The sequence below is a fragment of the Neofelis nebulosa genome, chromosome 11 (assembly GCF_028018385.1).
Source record: "Neofelis nebulosa isolate mNeoNeb1 chromosome 11, mNeoNeb1.pri, whole genome shotgun sequence".
In the NCBI taxonomy this organism is placed as follows: Eukaryota; Metazoa; Chordata; class Mammalia; order Carnivora; family Felidae; genus Neofelis; species Neofelis nebulosa.
Genome location: NC_080792.1, coordinates 34,166,146 through 34,193,404, shown reverse-complemented (window position 1 = coordinate 34,193,404; position 27,259 = coordinate 34,166,146). Strand labels below are relative to the sequence as shown.

The window sequence follows — 27,259 nt, the reverse complement described above, 5'->3', positions numbered from 1 at the left end:
CTCATGAAATTTGCTATGGGTCAGGAGACTGAGTAATTTTATTTTAATCAGTCTTATTTGAAGCTGGAATGCCCTTGCAGCAAATCCTCTGAACAGGATTTCAGAGGGGATATAGACTGGTCTTTTTTCCTCTCGTCCCCTTTTTTTTCTTTCTTTCTTCTTAGTAAACTGTTTCAGGTCTCTGGGAGATAATGAGAAATAAAAGTTGAAGATAGTCAAATTTTATTCCAGTTCTGAATGAAAGCGTGTCTGGAACTTACATTGGCTCCAGCCTTTCTTACAATGCAGGATTAAGCTGTCCAAATCCTGTCCCCAGCATTCATTTACATGGAGATGTCCCAGGCGGACCTCGGGTCCGGCCCCAAGAACCACAAATGCCGTGCTGATCTCTGCGCCTCGCTGGCGGTTTGGATTTCTGGGACATTATTCCATGTCACAGGAGGCCTCGCAGGCTGCTGTAAAGTCGGATGGACCGATATCGCCACAACACAGCTGCCTTCTCAGCAAGGGGGAGCAAATAAGAGCCTTTCAGAGTCACGGGAGTATGGGATAGAGGCAGCATTAGCGCTTCTCAGCAATCCCTGGGGTTTGTAATCCCATCTTTGGCGCAGCTTAGATCACGGAGTCAGACCTCCAGAGAGGGCCAGGCAAATCGTGCCCACGTTAGGTCAAGAGGCAGGGTAAGGGTATCACCCACTCTTCTCTGGATCTTTGCAACCCAGTTTGTCAAAGCATCCATACAATGGTGAAACGTGTGAACGGGGTGGTCTGCTTTCCAAGGAAGAGAGTCTGGCAAGAGTCTAACCTGCCAGACATCAGCTGGCCCTGTGTGAAGTCCTACGAAGGCTAGTTTTGAAGACCCAGTACTTTTAAACGTTCATGCATATCCCATATGCATAAAGATACTTCCATGTGAGTCACTAAAGGTCAGGGGCAATCAACACCATTCCTCTTCTTGGTAATGTTCTTCTTGATCATCTGCATCTCACATTTCTTCACTTTGCACTTTAGGTCAAAGGAATTGACAACACTGGCCGAGTAATCCATGATAGCATAACTCTGGCAAACTAACAAAGAGACACACAAAACACCAGTTTGACGTTTTAGGAAGCTTATCCATATACTCATGTATCAACTTAATAAATGATTATCGGCTTTCTTTTCTGGGCAAACACAAAGGATGGAAAAAATGAGAAGACAATGTTAATGACCTCAAGCAGCTGAGGCCCTCAGGTGGCGATTGTCTGAGGTGGTGGGGGACAGACCAGGAGCGGCTGTGCCCTTCTGTTGGGATGAGCTGGAAAGTGGCTAAATATTGAGCTGGGGAGAGTCCGTTCTATCCTGAGATGATAAGACAGTGTAATTCAATAAGGTCAATCCTTTGACAATACTATCAACTAACATTTAGTACTTACTCTGTGCCAGAAACTGTGTCGAGGGCTTTACACAGGTCCCCACATTTAATTCTCACAGCAGTGTTGTGAGGTTGTTGCTGATGTTGCCATTCTCTTCTTACCCAAAGAAACTGAGTCATAGCTGTCAGAGAGACTGGTGGGTAAGAGCAAAGCAGAGCATTAACCTCCAGAAGTAACTTGGGCAGGATTCAGCAAAGCACATTTTATCCAGTTAGCAGAACTAAGAATCAGGGTCACTCCAGGTCCTGAAAACAAGTGGAATTCTTGTTTGTAGAATGAGAGCACCCCAGTGAAGCTACTTTTTTGTAAGCAGTGAGACTTGTTGCTGAGTTAAGGCATGGGCTGGATAAAGTACCTTACTTAATCCACTGCTTGCACTCACAGCCCTGTGATCAAGATGAATGTAGAACCCTAGAGAACACTAAATTAGTGTTGCTTATGGCCTGGTTCTCCAACCACTTGCATCAGAGAACCTGAGGTGTTTGTTCAAATACAGATGCCTAGGCCTCTGCTGAATTAGAACTACCGATGTGTAGTTCAGGAAACTTCATTTTATAGTGAAATTTACACATCCTCCAGAAATTTCATATGGACAGTAAAATTTGAGAACCATTAACCCCAAGTTTCAGAGGGGGCTCAAAAGGCGCTGTCAGTGGGGGTAGGATGGCTGCAAAGGCTGGAAACCAGGAGCATCTGGCACCAGGTGTGATAAGGTGGGCTGGAAGGGATAATCCACTGGTCAATGGTGTTGCAGTTGTAATTCAGGGGTACCTGGGTGGCTCAGTCAGTTAAGTGTCCAACACTGGATGTCAGCTCATGATCAGGATGAGCTGATGTCAGGCCTGGATGTCAGGTCTTGATCTCAGGGCAGTGAGTGTAAGCCCTGTGTTGGTCTCTACGCTGGGATAAAGCCTACTTAAAAAAAAAAGAAAAAAGTAATTTAAATATAATTATTATTTATTATTTTTGATTTGGGGGTTCAGATTTATTTTTATTTTTATTTTTTTATATTTATTTATTCATTCTTAGAGACAGAGAGAAGAAAAGTGCAAGTGGGGAAGGGGCAGAGAGAAGGAGAAAGAGAGAATCCTAAGCAGGCTCTGCATTATCATCACAGAGCCCAACTGGGGGCTTGATCTCACGAACCATCAGATCATGACCTGAACCGAAATCAAGAGTTGGACATTTAACTGACTGAACCATCCAGGTGCCCCTCAGATTTGTTTTTAATAGTTTAAAAGCAAATAATTTTTTAACAAAAAATGATAATGGCTTAGACATTTAGCCTTGAGTTCTATTTCTAAGGAACATGATTACCTTTTTTGACATGAATCTAAGAAAATAAACTTTTCCTTACTAAATTAAATGAGCTCTCCATGCGAATTTGTCTAAGTCTTCAAAGGTAAAGTCCAAATATTTATTCTTTAATGAATGAATTAGAATAGCCATATCTATATATTTTTTTTTAATTTTTTTTTCAACATTTTTTATTTATTTTTGGGACAGAGAGAGACAGAGCATGAACGGGGGAGGGGCAGAGAGAGAGGGAGACACAGAATCGGAAACAGGCTCCAGGCTCCGAGCCATCGGCCCAGAGCCTGACGCGGGGCTCGAACTCACGGACCGCGAGATCGTGACCTGGCTGAAGTCGGACGCTTAACCGACTGCGCCACCCAGGCGCCCCCACCATATCTATATTTTAAAACCACCTATTTTTAAGCTTAATTGATACTCCCCTGAAACTAATGATGGTGTATCTAATAAACTCATAATTTTCACTTTATGCTTTTGTTTTTTTATCTAAAGCATGTTTTAATAAAAATAAACACGCAAGAAAAAATTAGGTTACCCAAGAACTATTTCTCTTTATTCATTTACTTTTTACAAGGAAAGACACATAGGTTTGCTAAGAAGGTTGTTTAAAAAAAAAAAAAAAGTTTTCAATGAGTTTTTTAAGAAACTGATTTTATCACAAAGTAAGTAATTATCACCAGCATTTAACAGTAGCTAAAATGGTTTCTCTGCTTCACTGTAAACTCCTGGAGGATGCATTTGTTTGTGTATGTCTGAGGCAGACATTGCAAAATGTATAATCTTCCATTTGTATTTCCCCCAGCATCCCCCAAACACTGCCTGTCCTCTAAAACTTTACTCACTGCTCTGAAGTGTTTCGTTGACTGGAAATATTCTCTACAAAAACTTTGTGGAGTTAGTGTTGAATTTCTGCAGTGAATGCATTTTTCATGATTAAAAGTCACAGCATGCTTGTCTGGGGAACACATCCTAGGAGAGCCGTCATTCTTAGTTATGAGTTCCTAAGTCACAAACAGTTTTAAACTTTGAATCACTTCAAAATACACAGATTTACCAACAAAATTATGGCACTATGGATTTTGGGCAAAGTATTTACCTTGCAATTGTACTTTTATGCAACTTTTATATGTAAGTAAGGCAGCATTCCAGATTCACCTGTATCAGCCAGAATGTTGGTAGGAAACAGATGGCATACTCAATTTGTGGTAATTCTAGGAGGATCTAACAAAAAGGTGTAGTCTGGTATAGAGGAAACACAAGTAGTGCAGGAACAGAGGATTAGCACTAGAGGAGCTGTTACCACTCACAGTCTGGTGAGACAAGGAGAAGGTGAAGTTTCCGGGTTTCAGGACAATGTTTTATTAAACAGGCCCTCTTGAGAAAAACAGTGGTCACAGTATTGAGGGACACAGATATCCCAAGAAGACTTGACAGGGAAGGAGCCAGGTAATAAATACTCTAACACTCTCTCCCTCCTCCTTCCTTCCCATCTTATCCTGAGGCTTTTATCAGTTAAACTCAAATGGAAGCCAGAAGGCATGGGAGCGCTTTAATGTCGTCCATTGAAGATAAGCCTTGCAGCACTGAAAGATGGACAAGGTGGTGAGAGCTTCCAAAGGCAAATGGAAGATATTTGGCAAAACCTGTTACACTGTGGTTCTATGGTAAATGTCTGACACATTAGTTTCAACATCTGCTCTGATATTTAACACGTGAGTTACCTTAGGCAAGTTGCCTGAGCTCACCAAGCTCTAGTAAGACTCTAATTACTGCCTTTTGGGGGTTAAATGGGAGAATATAAGCATATCACCAAACCCAGTGCCTAGAACAAAGGGAAAACTCAGGAAGGATGAGTTCCTTCCTGTCTAGTCTCTTTCCAAATGTCAACTGTTTTCCTATAGTTATTCTTACCTTCTTCCTGGTTCCTCCTTTGATAGATATCAGGTACACACAGAAGAAATGTCTTAAGACATTAATGAAAACTGAAGAAGTCACAAATAAATGAAAAGATATTATGTGCTCATGGATTGGAAGAATCAATATTGTTAAAACGTCTATACTACCCAAAACAATCTATAGATTCGAAGCAATCCCTATCAAAATTCAATTGGCATTTTTTCACAGAAATAGAACAGATGATCCTAAAATTTGTATAGAGTCACAAAAGACCCTGAATAGCCAAAGCAATCTTGATAAAGAAGAACAAAACTGGAGGCATCATATTCCCTGATTTCAAACTATATTATAAAGCTGTAGTAATTAAAACAATAGAGTACTGACATAAAAACAGACACATATCAATGCAACAAAATAGTGAGCCCAGTAATAAACCCACACTTTTTGGTCAATTAATTTACAACAAAGGGACCAACATTATACAGTGGGGAAAAAACAGTCTTTCCAACAAACGGTGTTGGGAAAACTGGACAGCCACATGCAAAATAATGAAACTCAACCATTATCTTACACCATACATAAAAATTAACTCAACACAGACAAAAGACTTGAACATAAAACCTGAAACCATAAATCTCCTAGAAGAAAACAAGGCAGTAATTTCCTTGACATAGGTCTTAGGGGTGATTTTTTTCACATCACACCAAAAGCAAAAACAACAAAAGCAAAATTTTAAAAGTGGAACTACATCATAAAGCCTTATGCACAACAAAGAATAACATTAATAAAATGAAAAGACAACATACTGAGTAAGAGATAATATTTGCAAACCATGTATCTGATAGGGGACTAATATCCAAAATATATAAAGAACTCATACAACTCAGTAACCAAAAGAACAATCTAATTTTAACAAATGAGAAAAAGATCTAAATAAACATTTTTTCAAAGAAGACGTACAGATGGCTAACAAGTACATGAAAAGATACTCAACAGTATTCATTATCAAGGCAATATGAATCAAAACAAAAATGAGATATCACTTCACACCTGTTAGAATGGCTATTATCAAAAAGGCAGGAAATAACAAGTGTTGGTGAGGATATAGAGAAAAAGAACCCTTGTGTACTGTTGGTAGGATTATGAATTTGTGCAGGCACTATGGAAAACAATCTGGAGATTCCTCAAAAAGTTAAAAATAGAACTACCATATGATCCAGCAATTCTACTTCTGGGTATCTATCCAAAGAAAATAGAAAAACTAACTTGAAAATATATATGCGCTCCCATATTCACTGTGGTATTATTTACAATGCCTAAGATATGGAAACAACTTAAGTGTCCATTAGTGAATGTACGAATAAATAAAATCTGAGATAGATAATAGATAAATAGATAGATAGATAGATAGATAGACAATAGACTATTATTCAGCTATAAAAAAAAATCTTGCCATTTCCAACAATATGATTGTATCTCAAAGGCATTATGCTATGTGAATTAAGTCAGACAGAGAAAGACAAATAACATATGATCTTTTTATTTTAATTTTATTTTTTTAATTTACATCCAAATTAGCATATAGTGAAACAATGATTTCAGGAGTAGATTCCTTAATGCCCCTTACCCATTTAGCCCATCCCCACTCCCACACCCTTCTAGTAACCCTCTGTTTGTTCTCCATATTTATGAGTCTCTTATGTTTTGTGCCCCTTCCTGTTTTTATGTTATTTTTGCTTCCCTTCCCTTATGTTCATCTGTCCTGTGTCTTAAAGTCCTCATATGAGTGAAGTCATATGATATTTGTTTTTCTCTGACTGGCTAATTTCACTTAGCGTAATACCCTCCAGTTCCATCCACATAGTTGCAAATGGCAAGATTTAATTCTTTTTGATTACCGAGTAATACTCCATTGTATATATATACCACATCTTCTTTATCCATTCATCCATCCATGGACATTTGGGCTCTTTCCATACTTTGGCTATTGTTGATAGTGCTGCTATCAGCATTGGGGCACATGTGTCTCTTCGAAACAGCATACCTGTATCCCTTGGATAAATACCTAGTAGTGCAATTGCTGGATCATAGGGTAGTTCTATTTTTAATTTCTTGAGGAACCTCCATACTGCTTTCCACAGTGGCTGTACCAACTTGCATTCCCACCAACAATGCAAAAGAGATCCTCTTTCTCTGCATCCTCGCCAACATCTGTTGTTGCCTGAGTTGTTAATGTTAGTCATTCTGACAGGTGTGAGGTGGTATCTCATTGTGGTTTTGATCTGTATTTCCCTGATGATGAGTGATGTTGAGCATTTTTTCATGTGTCGGTTGGCCATCTGGATGTCTTCTTTGGAGAAGTGTCTATTCATGTCTTTTGCCCATTTTTCAGTGGATTATTTGTGTTTTGGGTGTTGAATTTGGTCAGTTCTTTATAGATTTTGGATACTAAGCCTTTATCTGATATGTCGTTTGCAAATATCTTCTCCCATTCTGTCGGTTGCCTTTTAGTTTTGCTGATTGTTTCCTTCGCTGTGCTGAAGCTTTTTGTTTTGATGAGGTCCCAGTAGTTCATTTTTGCTTTTGTTTCCCTTGCCTCTAGAGACGTGTTGAGTAAGAAGTTGCTGCAGCCAAGATCAAAGAGGTTTTTGCTTGCTTTCTCCTCAAGGATTTTGATGGCTTCCTGTCTTACATTTAGGTCTTTCATCCATTTTGAGATTATTTTTGTGTATGGTGTAAGAAAGTGGTCCAGGCTCATTCTCTTACATGTCACTGTCCAGTTTGGCCAGCACCACTTGCTGAAGATACTGTCTTTATTCCACTGGATATTCTTTCCTGCTTTGCCAAACATTAGTTGTCCATACGTTTGTGGGTCTATTTCTGGGTTCTCTATTCTGTTCCATTGATCTGAGTGTCTGTTCTTGTGCCAGTACCATTCTGTCTTGATGATTACAGCTTTGTAAGTATAGCTTGAAGTCCGGAATTGTGATGCCTCCTCCTTTGGTTTTCTTTCTCAAGATTGCTTTGGCTAGTCAGGGTCTTCTCTGGTTTCATACAAATTATAGGATTATTTGTTCTAGCTCTGTGAAGAATGCTGGTGTTACTTTGACAGGGATTGCATTGAATATGTAGATTGCTTTGGGTAGTATCGACATTTTAACAATATTTGTTTCTTCGTATCCAGGAGCATGGAATCTTTTTCCATTTTTTTGTGTCTTCTTCAATTTCTTTCATAAGCTTTCTGTAGTTTTCAGTGTATAGATTTTTCACCTCTTTGGGTAGATTTATTCCTAGATATTTTATGGTTTTTGGTGCAAGTGTAAATGGGATCGATGCCTTGATTTCTCTTTCTGTTGCTTCATTGCTGGTTTATAGGAATGCAACCAATTTCTGTGCATTGATTTTATATCCTGAAACTTTGCTGAATTCATGAATCAGTTCTAGCAGGTTTTTTTTGGTGGAATCTTTTGGGTTTTCCATATAGAGTATCATGTCATCTGCAAAGAGTGAAAGTTTGACCTCCTCCTGGCCGATTTGGATGCCTTTTATTTCTTTGTGTTGTCTGATTGCAGAGGCTAAGACTTCCAATACTATGTTGAATAACAGTGGTAAGAGTGGACATCCCTGTCTTGTTCCTGACCTTAGAGGGAAAGCTCTTGGTTTTTCCCCATTGAAGATGATATTAGGGTTGGGTCTTTCATATATGACTTTTATGATTTCGAGATATGCTCCTTCTATCCATACTTTCTTTAGGGTTTTTATCAACAAAGGATGCTATATTTTGTCAAATGCTTTCTCTGCATCTGTTGAGAGGATCATATGTTTCTTGTCCTTTCTTTTACTGATGTAATGAATCACGTTAATTGTTTTGCGGACATTGAACCAGCCCTGCAACCGAGGTATAAATCCCGCTTGGTCGTGGTGAATAATTTTTTTAATGTATTGTTGGATCCAGTTGGCTAATATCTTGTTGAGGATTTTTGCATCCATGTTCATCAGGGAAATTGGTCTATAGTTCTCCTTTTTAGTGGGGTCTTTCTCTGGTTTTGGAATCAAGGTAATGGTGGCTTCATAGAAAGAGTTTGGAAGTTTTCCTTCCATTTCTATTTTTTGAAACAGCTTCAAGAGAATAGGTGTTAACTCTTCCTTAAATGTTTAGTAGAATTCCCCTGGAAAGCCATCTGGCCCTGGACTCTTGTTTTTTGGCAGATTTTTTATTACTAATTCGATTTCCTTTCTGGTTATGGGCCTGTTCAAATTTTCTATTTCTTCCTGTTTCAGTTTTGGTAGTATATATATTTCTAGGAATTTGTCCATTTCTTCCAGATTGCCCATTTTACTAGCATATAATTGCTCATAATATTCTCTTATTATTGCTTTTATTTCCGTTGTGTTGATTGTGATCTCTCCTCTTTCATTCTTGAATTTATTTATTGGGGTCCTTTCCTTTTTCTTTTTGATCAAACTGGCTAGTGGTTTATCAATTTTGCTAATTCTTTCAAAGAACCAGCTTCTGGTTTCATTGATCTGTTCTACTGGTGTTTTTTGGTTTCAATAGCATTAATTTCTGCTCTAATCTTTATTATTTCCTGTTTTCTGCTGGTTTTGGGTTTTATTTGCTGTTCTTTTTCCAACTCTTTAAGGTGTAAGGTTAGGTTGTGAATCTGAGATCTAGATTGCTATGTACTTTCCTGTTAGGACTGCCTTTGCTACATCCCAGACGTTTTGGGTTGTGGTGTTATCATTTTCATTGTTTCCATGAACTTTTTAATTTCCTCTTTAACTTCTTGGTTAAGCCATTCATTCCTTAGTAGGATGTTCTTCAGTCTCCAAGTATCTGTTACCTTTCCAAATTTTTTCTTGTGGTTGATTTCGAGTTTCATAGTGTTGTGGCCTGAAAATATGCATGGTATGATCTCAATCTTTTCGTACTTGCTGAGGGCTGATTTGTGTCCCAGTATGTGGTCTATTCTGGAGAATGTTCCATGTGCACTGGAGAAGAATGTGTATTCTGCCACTTTAGGATAAAATGTTCTGAATATATCTGTTAAGTCCATCTGGTCCAGTGTGTCATTCAAAGCCATTGTTTCTTTATTGAGTTTTTGATTAGATGATCTGTCCATTGTTGTGAGTGGGGTGTTGAAGTCTCCTACTATTATGGTATTATATGAGATTCTTTTTGTTTGTGATTAATTGATTTATGTATTGGATGCCTCCACATTTGGTGCATAAATGTTTATAATTGTTAGGTCTTGGGGATAGACCCCTTTATTATCATATAATGCCCTTCTTCATCTCTTGATACAGTCTTTATTTTAAAATCTAGATTGTCTGATATAAGTATGGCTACTCTGCCTTTCTTTTGTTGACCATTAGCATGATAGATGGTTCTCCATCCCCTTACTTTCAATCTGAAGGTGTCCTTAACTCAAAGTGGGTGTTGTGTAAACAGCATATACATGGTTCTTGTTTTCTTATCCATTCTGTTACTCTATGTATTTTGATTGCAACATTGAGTCCATTGACATTTAGAGTGAGTACTGAAAGATAGAATTTATTCCCATTATGTTTCTTGTAGACTTGGAGTTTTTGGTGGTTTTCTCTGGTCCTTTCTAATCTTTGTTGCTTTTAGTATTTTTTTTAATTTTTTTTTTCATCTTTTCTCCCCTCAAAGAGTCCCCCTTAAAATTTCTTGCAGGGCTAGTTCAGTGGCCACAAACTCCTCTAATTTTTGTTTGTCTGGGAAACTTTTTATCTCTCCTTCTGTTTTGAATGACAGCCTTGCTGGATAAAGAATTCTTGGCTGCATATTTTTCTGATTCAGCACATTGAATATATCCTGCCACTCCTTTCTGGCCTGCCAAGTTTCTGTGGATAGGTGTGCTGCAAACGTTATCTGTCTTCCCTTGTGGGCTAGGGACTTTTTTTCCCTTGCTGCTTTCATGATTCTTTCCTTGCCTGAGTGTTTTGTGAATTTTACTATCATATGCCTTGCTGATGATTGGTTTTTGTTGAATCTAATGGGAGTCCTCTGTGCTGCCTGGATTTTGATGTCTGTGTCTTTCCCCACGTTAGGAAAGTTTTCTGCTATGATTTGCTCACATAACCAACCCTTCTACCCCTATCTCTCTCTCTTGTCCTCTTCTGGGACATGATGTTGTTCCTTTTCAATGAGTCACTGATTTCTCTAATTCTTAAATCATGCTCTTTTGCCTTAATCTCCTTCTTTTTTCCTGCTTCATTGTTCTCTATAAGTGTGTCCTCTATATCGCTGATTCTGTGTTCTGCCTCATCCATGCTTGCCGCCGTGGCATCCGTTCATGATTGTGGCTCAGTTATAGCATTTTTTATTTCATCCTGACTAGATTTTATTTCTTTTATCTCCACAGAAAGGGATTCCAATCTATTTTTTACTCCAGCTAGTATTCTTATTATCGTGATTTTAAATTCTGGTTCAGACATCTTGCTTGTATCTGTGTTGGTTAAGTTCCTGGCTGTCGTTTCTTCCTGCTCTTTCTTTCACAGTGAATTTCTTTGTTTCATCATTTTAAAGGGATAAAAGTAATTAATAGGTAGAAAAAGTTAAAATTAAAAAAATTAAAATTAAACAAAATATTAAAATTAAAAATTAAAAACACACACACAAAAAATATTGAATAAATGATGCTAGATCCTAGGTGTGTTTTGGTCTGGGTGTTGAAAGTGGCCTTGATAGATTAAAGAAAAAGGGGGAAAGAAGAAAAAAAAGTAAATCATTTGAAAATTTGAAAAAATGAATACACTGAAGTAGACCAAAATGAAATGATGGAAGTAAACTAGAATTTGAGAAAATTTACACAAAAGTCAAAAATATAGTAGAAAAAAATTGAAGAAAAATATTTTTAATAAAAATTGAAAATACAAGTGAATTTTTTCTCTTTCTGTATTCAAAAAAAGAAAGGAAATGAAAAAGAGAAAAAAGAAAAAAGGAAATTGAAATTTGGAAAAATGAATACAGTGAAGTAGACTAAAATAAAATGATGGAAGTAAAATCAAATTTGAAAAAATTTACACAAAAGTAAAAAATATAGTAAAAAATTAAATAAAAATATTTTTAATAAAAATTGAAAATAAAAATGAATTTTTTCTCTTTCTGCATCAAGAAAAAGAAAAGAATTGAAAAAGAGTGAAAAGGAAAAAAATTGAATATATGGACCTACTAACAGACTGAAATACGACTGAAATTATTTCATTTTCCCCTAGATATCAGACTATGAAGCACTTTACAGTCATAAACCAAGCAAGCAGTGAGACTTCTGTTCTTGAAGCGCAAGGTTGGCCCAGTTGGGCGGGACTTAGCATAACTGCTCCGTTCTCCACTAGATGCTAGCCTACTGGAGTGGATTGTTGTGGCACTTGTAGGTGTGTATCCACATGCACAGAAGCAGTGAAAATGATGTCACCAAGCTACCCATTCTCTAGTATTGGAACTCTGTTCTCCTTGATTAGCAATTGCGCACCTGTCCTTTGTCTTCAGCTTTCGTCCACTTCCTGCTTTTATACTGTCCGTGACAAAAACCCAGGTAGTACCTCTCTCCCAAGTTTTGTCTCATATAAGACTGTTTTCCCCAGCCCCTTACTTCTGAGGGACTGTGACTTTGATCGGTTCCTCTCTTCTGGAGAGGGTCTGATGGAACAATGGTTGAATGCCAGCCTTACCCAGGAAAATTCACAGGACTGTGCTGCTGCCGATGCCCAGAGACTGCTGCCAGGTGCCAGCCTGCCCCAGAAAAAGTTCACAAGACAATGTAGCAGCAGTGTTTCAGGGATTATGGAAAATCACAACACACATCTGGCACCAGGCTTCACCCTTAACGACTTGTTCTAGCACCAGTGAATGTGGCTGTTCTCTGGAGTCTGCTGGGCCCAGGCTGCATCACAGCCTCTACCAAATGTCCTTCCAGCAGTGTAAACACTTCTCCCTGTGTGGCCTATGAATCTCCTGGACCCCACTCTGCTCCTGGGGATTTGCCCTTCCCACCATAGCACCTCCAGGTATCGAGCTGCAGAGTTGCAGACTCTGTGCTCCCCTTGTTTATAGTCATAATGGAATATAAACCCTCTCCTTTCTCCTTTCTCCTTTCTCCTTTCTCCCTTTTTAGTTCAGTCCCTGTGGCTGTGTCCAATTTTCCACTTTCTCTCCAGCTGCTTTTAGAGAGGGATGCTTTTCCTGTATTCTCCCCCTCTCCCATCTCTGTCCTCTCTCTGCATGCAAAAACACCTCCCTGCCCCCCACAGCTTCTCTCTCCCCAGGTTCACCTCTCCATGCCACGTACCTGCTGAATTCTGTGGTTCAGGTTGTGCAGATTGTTGTGTTAATCCTCAGATCAGTTTCTAGGTGTGGAGGATGGTTTAGTGTTGGTCTGGCTGTATTTCATGGATGCAAGACAAACAAAAAACTTCCATGCTGTTCTGCCATCTTGGCTCCCTCTACCATTTGATCTTTTTTATATGCAGAATCTAAAATAAATAAAATCAAGCTCATAGATACAGAGAACAGATTGGCCAGAGGTGGGGTAAGGTGTATAAAAAATTCATGAAGAGGACCAAAAGTTAAACCCACAACTCGTTCCTTTAAATCAATGTTAAACTGAGTAGACCAGCAGTGGGACAGCAGTTTTCTGATGATGCATTTTATGGAAGTGCATCCAATCAGACACAAGTTGATAAATCTTGATTTTTGTTAAATATATATTTTCTATGGTAATTGATAAGGCATGTTTGTCAGAAATTTCTAATTAGTGGTCAACTGATATTCATAGATTATTGAAATGGAAGTCCCTTTGTTTCGGTGATGGATTCTCATGGAAAGAGACAAATCTGTCTCAGCGGTGATGTATCTACATTCATTTAGATATCTCCAAACTTTGTTTTAATGTCTTGGCTGTATTTACAAAGTGAGACTAAGTCACCATCTTAAGAAATTATTTTATATAGATAACTTTTAACTGAAAAGAATAGTTTGAGGGACAAAACTTAGAAAGTGTAAATTCCCCATAGCTTCAACCTTATTAATGTATACCAATAAATCTTTCTCATTTGCACCCTAAAAATTAATATTGCTTATAAGAACTAATTCATTGACTTCAATCCACCCATAAGAGGTATAAGTCACATTTCTTAAACAGTTTAACATTTATCCAATTTTTTTTAAAAAGCATATTATCGGAGTTCCGGAAGATGGCGGCGTAGGAGGACGCTGGGCTCACCGCGCGTCCTGCTGATCACTTAGATTCCACCTACACCTGCCTAAAGAACCCAGAAAACCGCCAGAGGATTAGCAGAACGGAGTCTCCGGAGCCAAGCGCAGACGAGAGGCCCACGGAAGAGGGTAGGAAGGGCGGCGAGGCGGTGCGCGCTCCACGGACTGGCGGGAGGGAGCCGGGGCGGAGGGGCGGCTCGCCGGCCAAGCAGAGCCCCCGAGTCGGGCTGGCAAAAGCGGAGGGGCCGGACGGACTGTGTTCCGACAGAAAGCGCGACTTAGCGTCTGGGAGGTCAGAAGTTAACAGCTCTGCTCAGAAAGCGGGAAGGCTGGAGGACAAAGGGAGGGAGAGCTGCTGAGCCCCCGGACGGCAGAGCTCAGCTTGGCGGGGAACAAAGGCGCTCGCCAGCGCCATCTCCCCCGCCCATCCCCCAGCCAAAATCCCAAAGAGAACCAGTTCCTGCCAGGGAACTTGCTCGCTCCGCGCAAACACCCAACTCTGTGCTTCTGCGGAGCCAAACCTCCGGCAGCGGATCTGACTCCCTCCCGCTGCCACAGGGCCCCTCCTGAAGTGGATCACCTAAGGAGAAGCGAGCTAAGCCTGCCCCTCCCGCCCCCGTGCACCTTGCCTACCCACCCCAGCTAATACGCCAGCTCCCCAGCACCACAAGCCTGGCAGTGTGCAAGTAGACCAGACGGGCCACACCACCCCACAGTGAATCCCGCCCCTAGGAGAGGGGAAGAGAAGGCACACACCAGTCTGACTGTGGCCCCAGCGGTGGGCTGGGGGCAGACATCAGGTCGGACTGCGGCCCCGCCCACCAACTCCAGTTATACACCACAGCACGGGGGAAGTGCCCTGCGGGTCCTCACCACTCCAGGGACTGTCCAAAATGACCAAACGGAAGAATTCCCCTCAGAAGAATCTCCAGGAAATAACAACAGCTAATGAACTGATCAAAAAGGATTTAAATAATATAACAGAAAGTGAATTTAGAATAATAGTCATAAAATTAATCGCTGGGCTTGAAAACAGTATACAGGACAGCAGAGAATCTCTTGCCACAGAGATCAAGGGACTAAGGAACAGTCACGAGGAGCTGAAAAACGCTTTAAATGAAATGCAAAACAAAATGGAAACCACGACGGCTCGGATTGAAGAGGCAGAGGAGAGAATAGGTGAACTAGAAGATAAAGTTATGGAGAAAGAGGAAGCTGAAAGAAAGAGAGATAAAAAAATCCAGGAGTATGAGGGGAAAATTAGAGAACTAAGTGATACACTAAAAAGAAATAATATACGCATAATTGGTATTCCAGAGGAGGAAGAGAGAGGGAAAGGTGCTGAAGGGGTACTTGAAGAAATTATAGCTGAGAACTTCCCTGAACTGGGGAAGGAAAAAGGCATTGAAATCCAAGAGGCACAGAGAACTCCCTTCAGACGTAACTTGAATCGATCTTCTGCACGACATATCATAGTGAAACTGGCAAAATACAAGGATAAAGAGAAAATTCTGAAAGCAGCAAGGGATAAACGTGCCCTCACATATAAAGGGAGACCTATAAGACTCGTGACTGATCTCTCCTTTGAAACTTGGCAGGCCAGAAAGGCTTGGCACGATATCTTCAGTGTGCTAAACAGAAAAAATATGCAGCCGAGAATCCTTTATCCAGCAAGTCTGTCATTTAGAATAGAAGGAGAGATAAAGGTCTTCCCAAACAAACAAAAACTGAAGGAATTTGTCACCACGAAACCAGCCCTACAAGAGATCCTAAGGGGGATCCTGTGAGACAAAGTACCAGAGACATCACTACAAGCATAAAACATACAGACATCACAATGACTCTAAACCCGTATCTTTCTATAATAACACTGAATGTAAATGGATTAAATGCGCCAACCAAAAGACATAGGGTATCAGAATGGATAAAAAAACAAGACCCATCTATTTGCTGTCTACAAGAGACTCATTTTAGGTCTGAGGACACCTTTAGATTGAGAGTGAGGGGATGGAGAACTATTTATCATGCTACTGGAAGCCAAAAGAAAGCTGGAGTAGCCATACTTATATCAGACAAACTAGACTTTAAATTAAAGGCTGTAACAAGAGATGAAGAAGGGCATTATATAATAATTACAGGGTCTATCCATCAGGAAGAGCTAACAATTATAAATGTCTATGCGCCAAATACCGGAGCCCCCAGATATATAAAACAGTTACTCATAAACATAAGCAACCTTATTGATAAGAATGTGGTCATTGCAGGGGACTTTAACACACCACTTACAGAAATGGATAGATCATCTAGACACACAGTCAATCAAGAAACAAGGGCCCTGAATGATACATTGGATCAGATGGACTTGACAGATATATTTAGAACTCTGCATCCCAAAGCAACAGAATATACTTTCTTCTCGAGTGCACATGGAACATTCTCCAAGATAGATCATATACTGGGTCACAAAACAGCCCTTCATAAGTTTACAAGAATTGAAATTATACCATGCATACTTTCAGACCACAATGCTATGAAGCTTGAAATCAACCACAGGAAAAAGTCTGGAAAACCTCCAAAAGCATGGAGGTTAAAGAACACCCTACTAACGAATGAGTGGGTCAACCAGGCAATTAGAGAAGAAATTAAAAAATATATGGAAACAAACGAAAATGAAAATACAACAATCCAAACGCTTTGGGACGCAGCGAAGGCAGTCCTGAGAGGAAAATACATTGCAATCCAGGCCTATCTCAAGAAACAAGAAAAATCCCAAATACAAAATCTAACAGCACACCTAAAGGAAATAGAGGCAGAACAGCAAAGGCAGCCTAAACCCAGCAGAAGAAGAGAAATCATAAAGATCAGAGCAGAAATAAACAATATAGAATCTAAAAAAACTGTAGAGCAGATCAACGAAACCAAGAGTTGGTTTTTTGAAAAAATAAACAAAATTGACAAACCTCTAGCCAGGCTGCTCAAAAAGAAAAGGGAGATGACCCAAATAGATAAAATCATGAATGAAAATGGAATTATTACAACCAATCCCTCAGAGATACAAACAATTATCAGGGAATACTATGAAAAATTATATGCCAACAAATTGGACAACCTGGAAGAAATGGACAAATTCCTAAACACCCACACTCTTCCAAAACTCAATCAGGAGGAAATAGAAAGCTTGAACAGACCCATAACCAGCGAAGAAATTGAATCGGTTATCAAAAATCTCCCAACAAATAAGAGTCCAGGACCAGATGGCTTCCCAGGGGAGTTCTACCAGACGTTTAAAGCAGAGATAATACCTATCCTTCTCAAGCTATTCCAAGAAATAGAAAGGGAAGGAAAACTTCCAGACTCATTCTATGAAGCCAGTATTACTTTGATTCCTAAACCAGACAGAGACCCAGTAAAAAAAGAGAACTACAGGCCAATATCCCTGATGAATATGGATGCAAAAATTCTCAATAAGATACTAGCAAATCGAATTCAACAGCATATAAAAAGAATTATTCACCATGATCAAGTGGGATTCATTCCTGGGATGCAGGGCTGGTTCAACATTCGCAAATCGATCAACGTGATACATCACATTAACAAAAAAAAAGAGAAGAACCATATGATCCTGTCAATCGATGCAGAAAAGGCCTTTGACAAAATCCAGCACCCTTTCTTAATAAAAACCCTTGAGAAAGTCGGGATAGAAGGAACATACTTAAAGATCATAAAAGCCATTTATGAAAAGCCCACAGCTAACATCATCCTCAATGGGGAAAAACTGAGAGCTTTTTCCCTGAGATCAGGAACATGACAGGGATGCCCACTCTCACCGCTGCTGTTTAATATAGTGCTGGAAGTTCTAGCATCAGCAATCAGACAACAAAAGGAAATCAAAGGCATCCAAATTGGCAAAGATGAAGTCAAGCTTTCGCTTTTTGCAGATGACATGATATTATACATGGAAAATCCGACAGACTCCACCAAAAGTCTGCTAGAACTGATACATGAATTCAGCAAAGTTGCCGGATACAAAATCAATGTACAGAAATCAGTTGCATTCTTATACACTAACAATGAAGCAACAGAAAGACAAATAAAGAAACTGATCCCATTCACAATTGCACCAAGAAGCATAAAATACCTAGGAATAAATCTAACCAAAGATGTAAAAGATCTGTATGCTGAAAACTATAGAAAGCTTATGCAGGTAATTGAAGAAGATATAAAGAAATGGAAAGACATTCCCTGCTCATGGATTGGAAGAATAAATATTGTCAAAATGTCAATACTACCCAAAGCTATCTACACATTCAATGCAATCCCAATCAAAATTGCACCAGCATTCTTCTCGAAACTAGAACAAGCAATCCTAAAATTCATATGGAACCACAAAAGGCCCCGAATAGCCAAAGTAATTTTGAAGAAGAAGACCAAAGCAGGAGGCATCACAATCCCAGACTTTAGCCTCTACTACAAAGCTGTCATCATCAAGACAGCATGGTATTGGCATAAAAACAGACACATAGACCAATGGAATCGAATAGAAACCCCAGAACTAGACCCACAAACGTATGGCCAACTCATTTTTGACAAAGCAGGAAAGAACATCCAATGGAAAAAAGACAGTCTCTTTAACAAATGGTGCTGGGAGAACTGGACAGCAACATGCAGAAGGTTGAAACTAGACCACTTTCTCACACCATTCACAAAAATAAACTCAAAATGGATAAAGGACCTGAATGTGAGACAGGAAACCATCAAAACCTTAGAGGAGAAAGCAGGAAAAGACCTCTCTGACCTCAGCCGTAGCAATCTCTTACTCGGCACATCCCCAAAGGCAAGGGAATTAAAAGCAAAAGTGAATTACTGGGACCTTATGAAGATAAAAAGCTTCTGCACAGCAAAGGAAACAACCAACAAAACTAAAAGGCAACCAACGGAATGGGAAAAGATATTTGCAAATGACACATCGGACAAAGGGCTAGTATCCAAAATCTATAAAGAGCTCATCAAACTCCACACCCGAAAAACAAATAACCCAGTGAAGAAATGGGCAGAAAACATGAATAGACACTTCTCTAAAGAAGACATCCGGATGGCCAACAGGCACATGAAAAGATGTTCAACGTCGCTCCTCATCAGGGAAATACAAATCAAAACCACACTCAGATACCACCTCACGCCAGTCAGAGTGGCCAAAATGAAGAAATCAGGAGACTATAGATGCTGGAGAGGATGTGGAGAGACGGGAACCCTCTTGCACTGTTGGTGGGAATGCAAATTGGTGCAGCCGCTCTGGAAAGCAGTGTGGAGGTTCCTCAAAAAATTAAAAATAGACCTACCCTATGACCCAGCAATAGCACTGCTAGGAATTTATCCAAGGGATACAGGAGTACTGATGCATAGGGGCACTTGTACCCCAATGTTTATAGCAGCACTCTCAACAATCGCCAAATTATGGAAAGAGCCTAAATGTCCATCAACTGATGAATGGATAAAGAAATTGTGGTTTATATACACAATGGAATACTACGTGGCAATGAGAAAGAATGAAATATGGCCTTTTGTAGCAACGTGGATGGAACTGGAGAGTGTGATGCTAAGTGAAATAAGCCATACAGAGAAAGACAGATACCATATGGTTTCACTCTTATGTGGATCCTGAGAAACGTAACAGAAACCCATGGGGGAGGGGAAGGGAAAAAAAAAAAAAAAAGAGGTTAGAGTGGGAGAGAGCCAAAGCATAAGAGACTGTTAAAAACTGAGAACAAACTGAGGGCTGATGGGGGGTGGGAGGGAAGGCAGGGTGGGTGATGGGTATTGAGGAGGGCACCTTTTGGGATGAGCACTGGGTGTTGTATGGAAACCAATTTGACAGTAAATTTCATATATTAAAAAAAAAATAATAAAAAAAAAAAAATAAAAAAAATAAAAAAATAAAATAAAAAAATAAAAAAAAAGCATATTATCTTTGGTAATCTTCAGAACAGCAAAAGTAACCAGATATACATTTGTTCCTCTTACAGATGAGGAAACGGAAGCTCACAGAGCTATAGAACTACTTAGTAACAAAACCAGGTCTTGGTCAACAAGCATAAAGTATGGAACATCATTTTAACATTCACCCAAATTTTGACTAGAAAGTTGCTATGAGCCAAACACTGTGCTGGGCACAGAGGTTAAAAAATATAATGAATAATCCATCATCATCTTTTCCCACAAGCAACATGTTCCCAGCCTTTGCTTGGCAATGGATAATCGCAAAGAGCGGTAATGCTTTCAGCCTAAACAATGATCAAATTCTACTTGAATCTAGATTCTTGTTTACTTATTAGATAGATTACATATAGATAGATGATATAGACAGAGATAGAGATGGAGATAGAGATAGATAGATATAGACATAGATAGATGTAGATGATATAGACATAGATATAGATGATATCAATAGATATATACACACAAAAACACACATACATACATACATACATACATACATAAATACATACATAATAGAGATCTAAGTGGTTTCCAGGCTGAGGTAACACAACCAATCTCATTCTATAACTAATCACAAATAGAGAAATTAGAAATCTCAGAACAGATAATCACAACTACTTATAAATTTAATTCCCTCACATATAGATATTTTTCATCTTCCATCTTCTTTTCTATCTTTCCTTTCTTCAATATTTCCTTCTAAAAATATTTAGAGACCAGTACCAATTCTTTTATACGTTGAAAATCCTATGTTGAAAACAAAATTTCTATCTATGAGCAATTTTCAATTTAGAGGCAAAACATGCAATCAAATCAACAACAGTCATAAAATATAATTGTTCTGAGATGTTTAAATACAGGATTCTGTGGTAGCATAAATAAGGTGAGTTACTGCAGGAGGTTATCCTCAAGGGTATTTGAAAATTGAGCAGGACTATTCCAAGGGGAGAAGAGAGCTCCTGCAAATAGAGCAGAAAAGACAAAGAGCTCCCTGAGTGGTTAGGAATAACTGATGCCTATTAAATGAGTTGCGGGAAGATAGAGGATAGAAAGGTAAACATGAACAAAATACCAAATAGCCTCATTTGTTGTCCTGGGAAAACAAGAATAACAACATGTAAAGTTCCAAGGCCTTCTACAATACTCATATTACCTTAACTAATACTAATATTAGGTTTACTAATGAAGGTGCTGAATTGTGAGGTGCTCAGAGCAACACACATGATGCAGTAGGACTATATCCTTGAAGGATGGTTTGGATTTATTTTAGACGTACAAAGGAGTTACATTCAAATTCGGAACATCTGCTGTGGCATGGGTACCTCCATCAGAACAGATATGTGACCAATCATACTAGTTGCTTGCAATAAGTACATGCTGAAAATCAGTGCTGGTTGTGTAGGAAGGAAAAATGCCACTAAGGACTTGGGATCACTTTTTAAATCCTCCTGCGCAATAATTCTGAATGTTGTGAAGAAACAAGAGGGAAAGAAAAAAATCAAGCCGTTACTATTGGTATCCATGTCTTCATCAGTCTTCCAACTGATTGATCACCTGGCCTTCACTATGAAAGATTCTTTCCTGAAGCACCGATTTTCAAATGTGGCTCCGTTAGTTAATGAATCCCTGTTAAAGTCCTCACTCACTATTCCAACGTGAAAAGTCTCCCTTAACCATGTTCTATTCGAACATTCGAACCTACCCCCCACATGCTTCCATTAGGTAAGCAATCGGGTCAGATCAAACAAGGCCCCTACATCTTTAGTATTCCCTTGAGAAAATTTGGCCTGACAGAAAGAATGTGAGCTTTGGTTCAGCATAGCTCAGTGTGAATCTTATTTTTAAATGTGTGACCTTGGGCCAGTTTATTAACTTTGCTGAATCCATTTCTTCATTTGGAAAATGAGATGAATAATAGCTCCTTTGCAGAGTGGTTGTGAGCATTAGAGATTACTTTACAAAATGTCAAGCGATGTGCCTCACACATAATAGCTTCTCAATAAATGGTGGCTGTTATTGTAATTCCTTTCTCTAGGTTCCTGTTTGGCAGCTCCCAAGCATTTCTATACTCCCCAAGGTGCTGTCCCAGTTCCCGTTTTATGTTCAGTTGGTGTCAATTAATTCCTTCTAAATTGTTACCTGGTAGGGAATCAAAGGCCCTCGCTTTGACTTTGCCATCAGCACACTTAATTACCTTGAACAAGTCACCTACATTTTTCTGGGCCTCAGTTTGCATAGCTATAAAGTAAGGGGTTTGATTAGATGATTTCTAATGCTGCCACCCACCCTGTGATTATGGACTCCATGGTGTTAATTAAACAGGAAAGCACCCCTTGCTGTGTCTTGTGAGTTTCTTGAGAACAATAATAATTTCTACATTCAATTGTATTTTGAAAGTCCCCTAGATGTCTAATCATGACAAATTGATTACTTTGATGACAATTATGGAAATCAATGAATCAAGTCATTGGCTTTCCTTGAGTCATGTTGATAACTGACAAGTAATGGAAATGGCCATATACATGACTTTAGTGTTTGATTTTGATCTTTCCATATTGGCCCAAAAATACTTTCAAAGCCATGGTGAGGATATGTAGATGGAAGCAAGGAAATAAAGCGAAGAAAGTTGGTGTGTTGTCTTGATGAAATTTCACGGTCCTTTACTTTTGACCTCAGTTTTTCATAGACAGAAATGAAAAGGTCCAGACTGCTGCCAAATACATGGGTTTTAGCAATTGGTTACCCAGTTGGGATCTAACAGTGAGACCATTTTGGCAAGAACCTCACAAATATAGCTATTTAACTACTGGCAGCAGGGATAAGATATGCATGATATAGAAACAATTATGTCTGTCAACTGGATTGGGGAGGAAAAAAAAAAAGATAGCTATCTCCAATGTCAAGATGGTTGACAATGAAGAAATAAGCTACACAATTTGAAATGAAGGCTATGATCTAAATAGAACCACTCCTAATATGACTTTTCCTCATTTGTCAGATAGGACACTCCTAGATCTTAGACTTAGGCTATTTTCAACTGCCCAGGGCTTATACACCTGGATCAATGTGTTCCATGGAATTCAATAGGACAGTCAACTCTAGTTAACATTATTTTTTATGCCCAAACTCACCAAAAACTACGTACTTTTCTGTCTACTTTAAGTATTCTTAGTGCTTTGTAGCAAGTTTGCTTTTAATCTTTAATTTAAAATTTAAACTTAAATTTTTAATTTTGCTTTAAAAATTTTGCTTTTAAGTGGGAATCAGAAGCCAATTTAGAGTTCATGTATAACATATATGGGATTTTTTTGCAAAGGTTTATTTCTTTGCAAAATTTTCAAATTTCTCAAGATGATCATCATCATCTTGAGAATCCAAATAAGTGAGTGACACATAATTCAATAAATGAACATCTATTTTCAAATATTTAAATTTTTTACATATTCATAATTTTAAAATATGAGTAATGTATAATATTAAATATTTTTAAATATTGAAATATAAAAATTCAAATAAATATTTTTGAATGAATGAATGAGCAGAATGAGCTACACTGTGGTTGTGCAGTAGGGAATGAAAGCAATGAATTTTCATGGATATTTTGGTCTAGTAGGAAAACCAGAAAATAAAGAAGCCCATAAAATAAATGATTATAAAAGAGTTGCTATGAAACAAACAAATGGGATACTGAAGAGTAACTAACTCCTTAGCAGTGTTGAGCAATGCTTCAGATAGGCTGCCCAGCAAGGCCTCACTGAAAAGGTGATGTTTAAACTGAGACTGTAAGTCCAAAAAGTGGCTGGTTTTCTAGCAGCCTGAGGAAGAGAGTATTCTGGGTCCTCTGGGTGGGGTCTTGTGCCAAGAGTGAGGAATACCAGAAGGTGCAAGTCTAGATCCCTGATCTCAGAACCTTCACCATATAAATAAGGAAGTGGGGAATGTACAAAACAGTAAATACCAATCTTGGGAAGGTTACTGAATGTCCCATCAAAACAGATATGAGAGGTGAGCAGAGAGATTAGCCAGCACTGGAACAGTCCTTGAAGGGAAAGTCCAAATTTCAGTAGGAAGGAATCAACACTCAAAGGATGACTTTTAATTAAAATTCTGTTTATGATTTACAATAGGATGTATGTATTGTCTCTGCCTATAATATTCTTCCTCTCTTCAAACTTTAGAACCAGGAAAGCAGCATGATTTGTTTAGTTGTTTGTTTGTTTGTTTGTTTTGCTGCTTTGTTTATAAATTCAATTTCCTGTGGAGTGTACTATTCACAGTGGGCAGTCAGCAAATGTTCTCATTTGCTTACCTGAAGAGCTTAAAGCAAAGATACAGAGTCCAGCCACCCTTGTTCACTGCAACTAATAAATGAGCTGCATTAAGGACAAAGTACTAAAGAGTAAGTCAACCCAGGCCAGAATTCCAAGGCTCCCAGAGCTATCTCATGGAGACTTGCCTAGGAACAGCTAGGGGAACAAATAACCAGAGATGAGTTGATGGGTCAGTGCAATTTAACCACTTCACTTGATTGAAACGCTCCATATATGAAGAATAATATTCAAGAGACCTCAATTCATGTGGTCACAGGATGAGCGAGCTCAAGGAGTCTGGCCTTAGAGGACTGAAATCAAATATAGGTTGTATTAAAAAGGTATCACCAGCAGTGTTGGAAGAGATACCCTAGCTAGGCTAACACTTCTTTAAAAGTTGAGACCAAAAATAAATGGGGCAGTATTTTCCTGTGCTGACTTACAACTCTGCACAAGTTTCTTTGAATATTTGAGGAAAGGGTGGTGAAGCCTGTATTCCCAGTCTCTGAGCTCACACGTTGGTCAGGGACTACCTCACGATTAAAAGTGAATCCTAAGAGCAATTGTTTGACTTTAAAACATTTCTGGGTTTAGAATTCGTTCAAGTGCTGTTAGAATGTAGTCACATTGGAGCTGCCCCTAATTTTGCACAGTGGCCCATAGGATTCAGGACTACAAAAGGATGGTTGATGGGTAGTCAAAGTTCACTTCATAATGTCAGCACTGAATGGCTAAACTACCCCTTAACCCCCACACATCTCATCAAGCTGCCTGTAAGCTTCTCTTCGTTTCTCATTAATGTATTTCTGTGTTTATTTTGGAGACCACATCTGGTTATAATGAGAGAAGGAAAATCCCTTTTGTTAGATATAAAACCAATTCCTTGCATTTTAATGAGCACCTCTTGATTACAGAACCTAGAACTTGTTGAACAACACCATACCTTGCCTTATAATTTTACACACTTGTGTAAAATTTTAATACACTTGTGTGTTAATTTGATGAGAATCAGGATGACATTTCTGACCACTGTCTCCCCCACCCCGTAGCACCAGATTGATTTTGCCATCCATTATTTATCTCAAAGTATCTCAGTCTATCAATTTCTTGTTTAGATATAAACATCCCACTGAGATCTAAGATTCTAAGTTACTGTTAACTAACCACCTTTTTTCAGGTTATTGGTTAATAAGATCTTCTCATACAATACAGTGTTGCTGATGATCAGAACTGAAGGGGTGGAACATTGGATCTGGGGAAAAATGAAGTCACTGAGTTGGTCTGCAGCCCTAAGACAGCATGTCTGGACTGAGTGTGGCACTGAATAAGGGAAAATGGTTGGGGACTTGGAGTTTAGATTTGACATAAGGGGATGGTGAGAGAAAAGGGAGATGGAAGAAGACAAATACCAATCACAAAATTTGCATAAGGTTGACCACTCTGTCAGTTCCTGAGCCCCACCTCTCACCCCTACTTTCCAACAGGAATGAATCTGAAGCTCTCTCCTCCACTTGCCAAAAATCCCTGGGGTTGCTAACACTTTCTTTCCTTGTCCTCAGTTTGTGAGTATGTCTTTCCCTATTCCAGTGTCCAGAGAGCCTTCAATATGAAAGATATTTCAAAATACATGTAAGAAAATTCAAAGCCTAAAGTCTCTAAGAAGATAATATGATTTCAGGTGATAGTCTTGCCTCAAAATATGCAACAGTCTACGTGGGTGAGAATAAAAAATGCAAATGTATGCAATCTCTACTCAAGTACACACATAGGCCTAACAAGCATTTACACCTGCAAGTGGGCACTTGAGAAGAATTGAAAGAATATGTGACTTTTGCCAACCAGCATATTCTCCTACCCCAATTGTGAAATAATAGGTCAATTCTGCAATGCCATACCAAAGAGAAGCCACAAGCAAATTTTCTTTTGTGCCACTGAACTTTTCCAGAAATGGGCAGTTTGCTTAACCACCTGATAAAGAAGCATGAGCCAGATGCAGACACATGCCAGCAAGAACCCAGGAACACCATTGCAGGCTGCTGGAATTCACAGACTCCAAATCTGCAAAGGAAAGCAGTGTTAGTCCATCCAGCTGCGCTGACAACAATGTTAACAAAATTCCCTTTATACAATGGTTTTGCTGAGGTCAGGTGATTACCTCACTAGGCCCTGCTTGCGAAATTGCAGCAGTCAGGAGAATGTGGGATGGCTGTAAGCTCATCAGCTGGATAGCTGGGAAAGCCAGTTTCAGAAAGCTGTCAGTTGAGAGATGTTTTCAGCATATCAGCGGTATGATGTCCAGATAGCAGATTGCATAACAACTAGTGCAGCAAATAGATTGATTTTCTCCCCCCGGAAGAAAATGTTTGACACAAGGAGGTGACCCAGCACTTGAACAGACTTTCTGCATGAGGATCGTGCTGGACTTAACACACTTGAGTGCCAAACAGAAGGCAGAATCCAAAGTGCTGGGTAGTCTCATTTTCTACTGGAAATCAAAGAGTAACCCCAAAATATAAGAATATATTTTTCAACAAATACTCTTTTAAAGAAACCAATCGTCTAGTGTTTTTAGGAACATATATAAAATATAACACCTTAAAATAAAACACCTATTACATGCCTTTGCAATATATGTTTACCTTGCAAATATATTTTTTTCTTTTTCCCTTAATTTTCTAATTTCACCTTATTTTGCTTTTTCCAGATGAGAACTTAGTAACATCAAACCTCAAATAATGTCATCTTTAATTCCTTTTAAAGCTATTTTTTATTGCATAGTTTTTCTTTCTACAAGTTTTGGTGCAGCACAGTTGATAGAATTCTAAGAAATTAATTAATCAAATTAATTAAACTGCCAGATGCTTAAACATAAAATACTGTAAATTAGATATTGTTTTTGACAGCCACCAAAATAGAGCGTAATGATCAAATGAAAAATGTTAGTTATTTTTCTTTCCCACCTTGTTTCCCTGCTTTTGAATTTTTAGTGTATGATTTTGGATTTAGTTGGGCAGAAATAAATTATTGGATTCAATTATGGAAAAAGTGGTAAAATGCCAGCTGTACATCTCTTGGTTGAGTTGATG

The 27,259-nt window shown here is 38.8% G+C and overlaps 1 long non-coding RNA gene across 1 annotated transcript; it reads right to left on the bottom strand.

Moving 5' to 3' along the window:
- Positions 1-205: 205 nt before the first annotated feature.
- On the bottom strand, positions 206-26,656 carry LOC131490162 (uncharacterized). The gene is made up of 5 exons (XR_009250975.1): positions 26,329-26,656; positions 25,962-26,231; positions 12,941-13,124; positions 1,416-1,548; positions 206-1,067 (listed from the first exon to the last, which is right to left on the bottom strand). It is a non-coding gene; the product is annotated as an uncharacterized LOC131490162 (long non-coding RNA).
- Positions 26,657-27,259: the final 603 nt, after the last annotated feature.